This window comes from Acinonyx jubatus, chromosome E4, assembly GCF_027475565.1.
Source record: "Acinonyx jubatus isolate Ajub_Pintada_27869175 chromosome E4, VMU_Ajub_asm_v1.0, whole genome shotgun sequence".
In the NCBI taxonomy this organism is placed as follows: domain Eukaryota; kingdom Metazoa; phylum Chordata; class Mammalia; order Carnivora; family Felidae; genus Acinonyx; species Acinonyx jubatus.
The window spans coordinates 31,683,290-31,695,687 of record NC_069395.1 but is presented as its reverse complement, the minus strand read 5'-3'; the positions used below and the strand labels follow the sequence as shown (position 1 = coordinate 31,695,687).

Genomic DNA, 12,398 nt, shown 5'->3' with positions numbered 1-12,398 from the left:
CTTAACCTAAGCTGAACATTAAGATCCCTTAGAGAGCTTCTTAAAAGTATTAATTATCAAAGACTCCTCAAACTAATTGAAGCAGAATATCTGCAGATGAGGTCTGGTATAGCTGGGGTTGAGAACCCCTGAGCTGTATCTTTCCTTGGACCTCTACTTTAGCAAATGCATGCATTTCACATCCGTCTGATTGGGCTTATGTGTATGTGTGTGTGTATGCGTGTGTGCATATACGTATGCGTGTGTGCATATATGTGTGCATGTGTGCACACACACACATTTTTATGGAACTCTTTTCCAAGATAATACAATCACAAATATATAAAGGAGTACTTTTTCTCTTTTTCTTCACAAGTGCCCACCTTTTCTGGGCACTTATTATTCTTTTTCAATTTTTCTACTGGAAATGTAGAGATTATAACCAGTCTCAATACACTCTACTTGCTATCACCTAGGAGAGTTTTTTTAACATTTAAGAGTTTGCTTGGCAACTTCTTTCTTCCCTTCCTTCCTTCCTTCCTTCCTCTTCCTCTCCTCTCCTCCCCTCTCCTCTCCTCTCCTCTCCTCTCCTCTCCTCTCCTCTCCTCTCCTCTCCTCTCCTCTCCTCTCCTCTCCTCTCCTCTCCTTTCCTTTCTCTGCCTTCCATTCCCCTTCCCCCTTTCCCTTCCCCTTTTCTTTCTTTCTTTCTTTCTTTCTTTCTTTCTTTCTTTCTTTCTTTCTTTCTTTCTTTCTCTTTCCCTCCCCACTTCCCTCTCTCCTTCCTTCCTTCCTTCTATACTCTTTCCTGCAATTAAGCTATTCAGCCACTTGGTGGTGATAAATGCTTTATTCATAGTGGCCAATTGCTGGATGTGCTTTTAGAGGTTTACTCAAAATTATTTTCCCATTATTTTCAGATTTCTAAAATTATTAAAACAATGAAACCAGCAAACATTGAATTGTAAACTAAATCTAAATAGAACTTAAAAAGAAATAGGAAAAATTTGATTTAGTGCCTTCTTCACTAATCCTTGCATAATAATTTAGTTATAATTTGTATTTCAGACTCAGATTTCAATCAGAATATTCTTTTTTTTTAACAGAGATTCATTCTGTGTACCATTGTATCAAAGTTCATTGATTCTAAGATATCATTAATTATGGGATGCATTCCAACTCACAGAGGTTCAATGTTACAAAAAAAAAAGAAGTAATGAAATGCTGTATTTGCAGATTCTACTAGAATCTTAACTCATGGGAAACATTTAATAAATAAGTCTGGGGAAGGAAAGAAGAAAGGAAGGAAGAAATATGTGAGGAATAAGGGAAGAAGATGGTGGAGGGAAGGTGTGAGAAGGGATAGAGGTAGAAAAGCAAGAGAAAAAGCAGCAAAGAATAATTATATACCCTTCCCAAAGCATTGGCATAATTCTGAGGTGCTCTTGGTAGAAAAATTTTCCAGTTTCCCTTTTCACAGATGGAAACTTTATTTATTACATCAGTAGTAATCCATTTCTCAGTTAATAAAAATGAAGCCACTGAGTTAACATCTTTGTAACTGAGGCTGTAAGCTCCTGCTTGCATTTCTTCCGTGTGGAAGGGAGGAAAGACAGATGTGGCTGCCTTTGCATATCAGGGCAGCTGCTTCTCCTTGCTGGCTCCTTCATACCCTTTAGCTGCTACTTTAAGTGTCATTTCCTCAGTGCAGCATTCCTGGACTGTCCAATCTAAAGTAGGTCCCCTCTCGTTATTCCCTTGTAGAGCATCTCATTCTTTGTTCTCTTCAGACTGTCTGCTCCTCCTCAAAGGTGCTGTGGCTTTCCCCCAAAAGCATATACACTTTGACAAGGATATCAAAGATCAAAAAACATTTAGGAACCAAAGGAACGGAAGCCTGCATACTAATCACAAGGTTCAGCCAGAAAAATAAACACAGTGATACGCACTAACACTTAGTACTCTTCAAACTACAGAAGTAAACACGTACAGTTAATCCACGATGGCAAATAAGAACAAAGCTCTGTACCGAGGGGAATAAAAGTGAAACAAGAACAAACTGGACTTATTTCCATGTTTTCCTGGAGCCGGACTGCTACCTAGCTACTATGTAAGCTTATTGTGATTTACGTAAACTAATAGGTAAGCTTATGTGATTCTAGCCCATCTTGTTTTGGGACAGGTTATATTTAAACCAGGCCAGAGATGAGCTAAATTCAATTTCACATTTCATCAGAGAAGGGTATTTGAGAGCCTGTTCTGCAAACTTAGGGATTCCTTCTTGCAGTTAATTCTTGGCTGCGTCTCCTGGAAGTTTTTCGTGTTTCACTTGAGGACACTTTACTACTCTGTCTTCACTGGTGAAGGAGAAGAGCAAGTCTATTAATACAGGAGTTTCATTTTCCCTTTGCTATCTTGGGCCATGATAACAGGAAACCCTCCACGCATTTTGTTAGAGTTGGTACCTACATTCCGCACCTTGGTCCCACCATCTTTTCCTTTGCATCACATCATACTCTGCCATCGTAGGGAGAACCCCAGAGGTGAACTACTGATGGAATTCTATCCCAAAGTTGTACTGGCCCCAGAACTGGCTCATGAGCTGCTGCCACCTTATTGGTGTGAAAATCTCTTAATGTAGCAGCTGATTATCTCCACATGTGTTAAGAAACAGATGTGGGTATTGCTTTTGATTTTTGTAGCATTTAGGTACACGTAACTTCAAAGAATTGTGAAATAGGGAAATACATAGAATATCCACAAAGGGAATTAAAATATTAGGTTCTGAAAGTGATAAAAGTAGATTTCTAGCTTTTAGAAGCTAAACAATCAGCCTCAAAGATTCAGATGGTGTGATTGTTCTGACTTAATATAATCGCTATACATATTTAGATTTCAAGACAGTAAGTGGACTAAAATATTGTTAGTTAGGTATTAGAAATAAAGGCTTGGCTATGTAGTGACAATGGAAATATATTTTTAAAAAATTCATACAGGAAATTGAAACTAATTCATGTTTCATGAAACCAAAACATGACAGAATTCATTTTCATGTTTTTTCCCCCAGTTATCTCTAATTTACATTATGCTATTTCTACAAACTTCCAATTGTAGAGAGTAAAGCATATCTGTCTATTTAAGAGTTAAAGATATAGACCTGATAAAGTATTTAATTTCACTTAATTTAGAACACAAAGAAGTAATATTTTATTATTTATTTGTCTTCAGAAAAAGGTGATTATTTTTATCTCTCAATTTGAGCAAGGAAAGAACAAAGAAAAAAATGGAATTTTAAATAGTTGCATACTTGGGTTGCCCAAACTATGCATTGTATGTGTGTATGTGTGTGTGTGTATTTATATACTTTAAAATTATTGTTATTTTTATTTATTTATTTTGAGAGAGAGAAAGAGAGCATGAACAGGGGAGGGGCAGAGAGAGAGGGGGGAGAGAGAATCCCAAGCAGGCTCTGCACTGTCAGTATGGAGCCTGACATGGGGCTTGAACTCACAAACTGCGAGATCATGACCTGAGCCGAAACCAAGAGTCAGATGCTCAACTGACTGAGCCACCCAGGGGTCCCCGAAATTATTATTTGAAGCTGTTTACATATATAAAACCTTTAAATAAATTTTACGTGTATATTTAAAATACAACTTCAAAATAAGCTTTTATAATAACATTTAAAAATAACCTATATACAAAAATAATAATCATATATTTATATATAAATTACTTTGGGAAATGATTTAAAAGTTCCACAGATTAAATGAATCCATTAGTGATATAGTGATAAATAACATTGATGAGCAAATGTAACAATATTGTCCAATTAGGACTGTTTGCAGTTTCCATGCTGACAGTCTACTGTTTGCTCCTACTCTTTCAAAGAACGGATTATCCCATAAACCTATAGGTAAATATTGGCTTGCCTTCTTCAGTACTTGAATGGTTTATGAGTTTAAAGGTTCTTGCCCTGATTTTGAGAACCTGCACTTCATCAAGTTTTTAAGCACGTTTCTGATTTTTGCCCCCAAATTCTCAAGCTCTGGAAATGATACTGTTTTATTCTGCAGAGTGTTGTCTTAGGTATTCCTTCCTCTACATAATACTAACTTTTAGATGAAAAAGCTGATATGATAGAGATAATAAACAAGAAATAAAATGTCTCCATAATTTGAATTTTACCCAACAATGAATTCAGTGACAAAATTGTGGAGGATATTGAGACTGCTTATGATTAACTAGGCTTATTGTCAGAAAGACAATAAGAGCCGGCTTTAAGAATGTCTGTGAGTTTGATGTGGCATGATTCCAAATCTGGCTTTACTCACATCCTGTATTTCCAAATAGATTGAACATTAACAGTACAATTGAACTTCTTAAATAATTACTGAAGCGTTTTAAAGTACACTTCAGGCATTAAGTAGAACAGTTGAGGAAAAGATTGGTGAGATGTATGTTTTAAGCAATAAGGCTTCAGTATCAGCAAAGAGGGTTAGAAAGATAAAAACAATAGTGAATGCAACTTTTCACCTCTTGCGTTGACTTTGTTAGGACGTACTTTCAGATCTGTAGCCTGAGAGTAGTCTCTCGGTTTAACCATGCGGAAATACGAAAAGTAAAGAGAAACACTAATTATTTTTCATTTTTTTCCTATTTGGAAAAATGAAAATTGCTCCATTTGTTCAGATTTGAATGGATACGGTGCATCCCAGGGTTAGGAGAAAAGCACAAAAAAGAGCTTGACGAGTCAGAAGATGTAGAGGAAAGGCACAGATTAGGTAGACCTCTTGGACACCTTTCCATTCTGCTTTGTGAAATCACAGGATATTTGTCACATCCCTTTCTCAGGGTGGATGCATGCACACAAAATATTCTAGAGAAACCTGTACTTTTAAAAATTATCTTTGGGATTGATGAGCAAATCACCACAAATCTCTGTGAACACAGATATTGAGGAGTGCTCGTGAACACTCTGTGAGAAGGCCACCATTGTTTGAAGAGAGTGTGTCCTGTGAAATGGCCTCACAGTCTGGCTCCAAATCAAGGATAGAGTGTACAAGTGTGAAAAGGGAAGTCGTTTTTAAATGTATTTCCTTCATTGCTTTGACTTTTGGCCCATTGCATATTGGCCTTCTGGCTTTTACATTAAGGAGACAAAAAAGCATAAATTCAACTGGATTGTTAACCACAGAAAATCATAATACGAACATGACTGCTAGTCATATTGTTTCCTGTTTTGCAACCAATATAAAACATTACATTTCCCTACATTAAGAGTATATATTATAAAAATATGTATATGATGCATTAAAATGTTTCCCCAGTTTTGTAACTACTGCAAAAATAGCCAGGCAAAAGCCACTGTCAGCATGCCACAATTTTTAAAAATGTTTATTTATTTTGAGAGAGAGAGAAAGAAAGAGAGAGAGAGGGATAGAGAAAATCCCAAGCAGGCTCCCCGTTGTCAGGGCATAGCCCAATGTAGGGCTCGATCTCACGAAACGTGAGATCGTGACTTAAGCCAAAATCAAGAATAAGGCGCTTAACCGACTAAGACACCCAGGCGCCCCACACATACCACAACTTTTAACTATGAACTGTACTCTCAGAATACCATAACTAGATCATGGGGACATAGCAGAGTTGCCCTTCTGATTTTGAATTCTAGGGATTTGATGTGAGAATAAAATTAAAGCTGGTTTTATTGTTTGCATAGGAAGCTCATTTACATGATCCATTGAACATTAATTGCAAGGGGCTGTTAAAGTGAAAAAACAGCTTTCTAATATTTTTCATGAGTGTTTTCAAAGAAAGATAAAGATTTATTTTCTGACACTGTACAGTGACCACAGCCAGGACTAGAGAAAAGTGATCTCCCCTGGGTTGTCTGCAGTCTGCACTTTGACTTCCTCCTCTTGGCCCAGTTTAGTCCAGACATTTCAACAGCTTGACTAAGCCTCATCACCATTTAGCTGCCAAATTCAGTGGCTGCCAATATCACTAGTAGCTTTTTAAGTACACCTGTTGCCAGCCCTATGTTTGTGAGTCCAGAAGACTAGACATTTCTGGTCTACCCCAGTGGCTAGGATCTTTTTCAAAGGAGAATTATTTTTAATATTACTTCATCATCCTTCATTAGAAAAACATTTTTTTCTAGCAAGCTTCTCTCCTTACAGAGGAGGTGAATTTACAATGAACCTGGTATATGTAACGTCTGGTCTGGTTTAGCCTATGGATAAAAATGGTTTTGGTAATCAATGCTACTTTTAATTTTTATTTTTAATTGTGGGGGGCCAGCAAAGCTATACGAATGATAAAATATGAAGACTTGGTATAAACTGACAGGCTTCAGGTATAATAGTCAAATATCATTTACCGCAAAGTTAACCTGATAGTTAATGGCATGTATTACATGGTAACTAGGTGTAAACATAGTTCATTAGGTAATTAGGTAAAGGATTACAATCAGGGTGTTTCGTGGATCCAAGCAGCATTTTTGGATTAAGGTTGTGTGGGAGATGAATAGAAGCAGAACTCTGCTCTGTGGGGCTAGAGGAGCCCCCTTGGCCAGATCTCTCGTTTTTTCCATTAGCATTTGCTCCAGGCCAGGGGCAGGTGGCGTGGGCAGCCCTCCCATACCTCCACATAAGGTGATAAAAAGTCACAAGGAGAAAGTGCAGTGGATTCAGGTCTGACAGTCTTAACAACCTTTGAAAGGTTGTTACTACTACATAGCTGTAACTTTATCGTCTTTTCAAGTGAAGGAATAGGACACACACAGATGATCTCAATACTTTGGACACCTTGTAGCCACTAACAGGATATTTCCTAGACAAAGTCTTTGTGACTACGAGGGCTTCCTGAGCTCATTTTATTTGCTTATCAGTGTTCATAAGGTGTATGCATTTTCTTCACACCAATGAAATATCTGGTCTGTAGATGAATCTGAAATTTATTTCAACTGGGATGTTTTATTATCTATCAATCTATCTACACTTTTTAAAAGATAGTGCAAAAGATAGTAAAACACAAACAAAAAGCTCCCCTCCCCCCAAGCTTTAATCCTACTTCCTGTAGGAAGGTTGAAGTGTCTTTACCTGGGCAATATCTGATTATTTTTCCTGCACAAGTATGACTATTTCCTGCCTATGTATGACTCAAGTGACACTGTTCTTATTTGACTGACTGATTTTAATTTGGTGTGATGTGGCAGAATGATCTGGTTCAAATACCAACTTCATTGGCTTCATCTTTGCCTCCTTTTTTTACCCCCCATCCAACCCACTGGCCAGTCTTGTTGGCTGCATCTTACAAATATAACTGGTGCATCTTAGAAATATATCTGGAATCTGACCATTCTTATTACCACAATGGTCTAAGTCATCAATATCTTTTACCTGGCCATTAGAATAGTCTCCTCTTCTAGTTGTTCTGACTCTGCAGTCTATTCCCAAAGTGCAGCTATTTTCTCCTAAACTGAGTCTGATTTGGTCACCCCTCCAATGGCTCTCTACTTCATTCAGAATAAATTCTAAAACTTAACAAGGTTCTATATTTTGCCCCTTCCTGTACCTACCCCCTCTTCTGATCTCATCTGCTAGTATTCTCCCTTGGTTCACTGGATTCTAGCTATGCTTACCTCTTGGTTATTCCTCAAACATGCCAAGCCCACTTCTACCCAGGATCTTTGCATTTGCTGTTCATGGCTCATTTTCTCACTTCCATCAGGTCTCTGCTCTAATGTCAGAGGCCTTCCCACATAAGTGTATTTCAAACAGCCTGCTCCCTGTCCGTGTCCTTATCCTGCTTCATTTTTGTATGAATCACCATCTGACATAGTATGTATTTACTGGCTTTTGATTATTATTATTGCCTTTCTACTACAATATAAGCTCCATGATAGCAGGGACTTTGTATCTTGGTAAGTATTGTATCTTCATTACTTAGAACAGTGCCTAGTATATTTATTATTACTTCTTGAGCCAATCAAATCAACATCTTTTCTTGAGATCTTTATTATTATTTTTTGGTAAAAATAAACTTTCCAAATATTAACTACATAGCGTTAACTTTTGAAGTATTTGAGCTATAATCTACTCATTCTTGACTCTCTACCCTTTGGTAGGTAAGTCCAACTAGTGAAAGACCTAAGGGCAGTAACAACTACTTAATGAGTACTTACATGTTAGGCTCTTGTATTTAAGCACTTTGCTTATCTCATTTCTAACCGTAATCCTAGAGATGAGTATTATTACTATTCTCGTTATACAAAGAGACCGATACCCGATACCCGGGAGAGGTAAAATAACTTGAGGCCAGGTCACAAAGTTAATAATCCCTGAACTGAGATTAGAATCAAAGTGTGGTTGACTCCATACTGCCTCCTAGCTGTCGTCTCCCAGTAATACGTGTCCAGTTATCGAAGTAGTAAAGCCTTTTGCAGTTCCTGTACTAGGGTTCTGGTGTATCCTCCCCCCCTACTCTCCTCCCCCCCACCCCCCCACCCCCCGCCAAAGATTCCCCATGCAAAACCACCTCGTTCACCTTTCAGACATGTCCTAAAAGCCATTGTTCTCTAAGCTAGGCCTCTTTAATGTAAGGTGTGCTTAGCGCAAAGTCAGTTTAAACCACCTAGTGAAAGAGGATGGGATCAAAACGCTGTGATCCAGAAGAAAGGGGACGTCACCGGTTCGGCTTACTGCTTGCAAGTGGGGTAATCTGAACATAAATGGATAAAGGACAAGTTTTCAAAAAGCAGCCGACCCGGCCCAGAGAGAAGTTGGCCCCAAGTAAGGGAAGGGGGCTCGGGGGGGGGGGGGGGACAGATGGACACCCCCCGCCCACCCCGCCAGGCCTGACAACAGGGAGCCACACGCCAGAGGGGCCCCCTCCGACGGCTTCGGCTCCAGCGGGGAGGCGGCGGGGCGCACGGCGCCTAGAGGAGGAGAGCGGGAGGCCGGGGCGCGCAGCCGGCGGGACCTGCGGCGCGGGACTCGGGGCGCGGGGAGGGGCCGGCGCCCGCCCCGCCCCTCTCCTCGGGGATGCCGGGATGTTTACACTCCTGACAGCGGCGGCCGCGGGAGGAGGAGCGGGAGTCTCGGGAGGATGGGCCGCCGCTAGGCTCGCACTCGGGACGCGCCTCTCCTTGCGCAGGGTGGGGGCCCGCGCCTGCAGCGTCCGCGGGGGCGGCGCGGCGGGAGGTGGCGATCTGCTCCCGGCCTCGCAGCTACAGCCCCCGGCCCAGCGGGCCTTTCCGCGGCGCCGCCTGGCCGAGCCGCCCGCCCGCACGCCCCGGGTCCCTCGCGGGCAGGAGAACGGAAAACTCCCGACTTCCTGGTGAGTGGCTGCCGGGGTCTCGGGCGGCCCTGGCAGGGTGGGACTGCCTGCGGAGCCGGGAGGGGTGGCGGGGGGGAGGTCGGGAGGGCGCGGGGCGGCCTCCGGGATCCCCCCGCCGGGGGAGGTGGGGCGGGGCGCGCCGCACTCGGGCTGGGTGGGGGTTTCAGTCCAGTTCGTTGGCAGTGGCGGGAGCGAGCCGCAGGAGCTTTGTGCCCGGCGGGGGCTCTGGCGGCCTCGGCCGCCGTGGGCGCCGCGGTAACTAAGAAACTCCGCGGCCACCGCGGCGGCGGCAACAGGTCTTTGGTTTCAGGACCCGAGGAACTTAGGCGAAGTCCCGCCTCCCACCCCCCGGCTGCCGCTCATTGGCGGCGTCGGTTATTTATCCCTCGCCGATTGGTTAAGTCCAGCTGTCAGGATTCGGCAGCAGCCAGATTTAGAGGAGTGAAGTTCACTGGAGACGGTGGTGGGAGCCGTGCAGCTAAGCGAGAAGCTGAAGTGGCTTGAGAAGTAGAGGACGGCGGACCTGTTGGAGAATGGGCTTTAGCGGGACCCTGTCAGGATTAGCAAATGTGAGAGTGATTGCAAGGCAATAGAGAACTTTGCTGGTAATCGTGGTAATGGAAAAGAAATACAGAATTGAGGCCAAGGCTAGAGAGACGAAGGGCACCCCCCGAAAGAAAAATGAGTTGGCCACATTACCCAAGGACGGTGTCAGGAAGCAACACAACCTAGCAGATGCTGCAGTGAGATCTGAAGAACCTTCTTGTCTCTTTCCTGTATGCTGTAGGCCTTGGGAAATGATGTATCAAGTAGATAAATCGTGTTCTCTAACAGCTGTAGTCCTTGTTAGGGATAAATACTAAAACTGTATTTATTTTACAATAAGATAGGCTCCCATCATGGGGCAGTTCTGGTGATGGAACTGAAAGTCTGAAACACATTACAAAAATGAAATGATTTTCCTCCTCTGCTGATCATAAAGATGCTGTTGAAAAAAATCAAATGCGTGTAGTTTGTAGAACATCGTGTATCCATCATAACAGAACCACTGTGTCTAATTCTTCCTCCAAAGAGTTTGTAGTTTCAAGAAGTATGCACACTCCTTGCAGGCGATAGCTGTGTCTCTCGCCAGGTTGCTCTATAGGATAAAGTACAGAATGTATGTATGATAAACTTATTTTGTACAGGAGCTTGAGCTGTTGCAGGTGTGACCTAGTATTAGGGACAACCGGACAAAACACTGAAAACGGTGGATAGTTAAACAGGAGATACAGTGAACCCTGTAATACTTTGAAAGTGGCAACTCTTACTGAAGAGGTGCCGAGTTTTCTTGGCTTTAATGCTTGCCGAAGGCCAATGCACTTAAAACAGTTAACATAAAACTTAAACAGTTATCATTTACAGAGGAAGGAATTCTCTGCTATCCTCGGGAGATCCAGTCCACAGCTTGCTTAACTCCCCAAACCACAGCATCTTCTGTTTGGTCCTAGACTGGGAGCTTGTTGGGGTGGGGAAGGGATGTTGGAGCTTAGAAAAAATTGCCTCGTGGAGGAGTCAAACGGGCAGAAACTGTATGGGGACGTTGAGAGAGGAGGGCTCGCAAAATAAAGGGGAAGGAACCCCTAGTGGAGGCTGGCTGCTTTTCTGGGGTGGGAAGCCCCCGGATCCTCGGAGAGGTGCGGGCCTGAGATTCTGCTCTCTGCCGGGAGGCCCCGCCCTCTGCGGCACTGACGGCTTCCACAGCCAATAAGCGGCGAGGACACCGCGGTTCCCCGCTCGGGAGGGCGGGTACTTCCTACCCCAGCCCTGGGCTCGGAGGAGGGAGAGAAAGTTCCTCCTGGAAGGATGTCTGCTGGTGGAGGGTTCCCAGTCTGAGGGATGAGAAATAGATACGTAAAAATAAAGGAGAGGAAGTTCCAATTTTCTCTGACCCGTCGTGTACGTCTCGTTTCATAATTGAGCTGCATCTTGGACTCACCACCGCGATTGAAACTTTATAGTTGATAAGAAACGAAGGTGATCAAACTAAATGTCCAGGTGGACTCACGGAGTTTTACTCTGAAATTACCTGTAAAGGAAAACCAGGGAATGTCAGAATCTAAACTGTTAAACTCTTCCCCAATTACTTGGGAATATTTCCACGGTTAAAAATCTTTATCAATTTAAAAAGGAAAGAGCGTAACTTCAGTGCAGTTTTATTCTGTACTCGGAACTACTATTCAGGCTCGTTTATGAAGATCATACCTGTAGCACCCTCCATTCCTTTTCCCACTTAGGCATTTTCCTGGCTGGACAATTTCAAGAGCTCTTTTCCAGTGCAATAAAACAGCACTTACTCCAAGAATGAGGAAAGCACGTCTGGTATGATGGCAACATACTGGTGGAGGAGGGGAGATTTAAGGCCAGCTTAATAACGTACCCAAATTGTAAAAATCAGAATTGTCGTTTTAAATGACTGAAAGCGTGGTTATAGTTTGTGTATGTAAGAATTTAATCTCACGCTTCCCTCCCCTTCATCTTCCTGCTGGTTACAATAGAAAGTTTTGAGCTCTGATTTATTGCAAACATTCAAGTGCTCTTTTCTTCTCAACTAGTGTGCCCTTACTGAAATGTAGATTTCCTCCCCCCCCCCCCCATAAAGATGTGGTCTGAGATATCATTAGAGACGTCTACAGAGTTTCTAGAACCAAACTGTCTCATGTTTTAAAATGTATCTCTGTAGTGTTGCTAAGGTAGCCACCATTCAGGGTATCTGAAAAGAGAGAATGGTGATTAAATGCAGTTTTGGAAAAGAAGTTGTTTAATTAGATAATAGGTTGCAAAACTCCTTTCAGGTTTGTTTCCTTTGATTTTTTTTTTTTTAATAGGTTTTGGTATTTAAAAAATTTGCACTGTAGCTACAGTTACACAAAGCAGCCCTCTTGTCTACATTCCTGGTTTCCTTCAAATTAAAATATTTGTCCTTTCAGGTATTTGCTCTAGAGTTTTGTGGGTGGAATTTTAGTTAGTACATTATATATAAAACATGGTAATATACTTAGTGTAATACTTGAGGATGTCTTGGAAATGACGTATGTGAT

At 42.1% G+C, this 12,398-nt stretch overlaps 1 protein-coding gene across 1 annotated transcript in view; it reads left to right on the top strand.

Annotated features, from left to right (window-relative positions):
- Positions 1-9,181: 9,181 nt before the first annotated feature.
- NEK7 (NIMA related kinase 7) overlaps positions 9,182-12,398 on the top strand; it is a 159,838-nt gene continuing 156,621 nt past the window's right edge. Inside the window, exon 1 of the mRNA XM_053209466.1 lies at positions 9,182-9,318. The gene's annotated coding sequence lies outside the window, so the exon portion shown is untranslated. The remainder of the gene's footprint in view (positions 9,319-12,398) is intronic.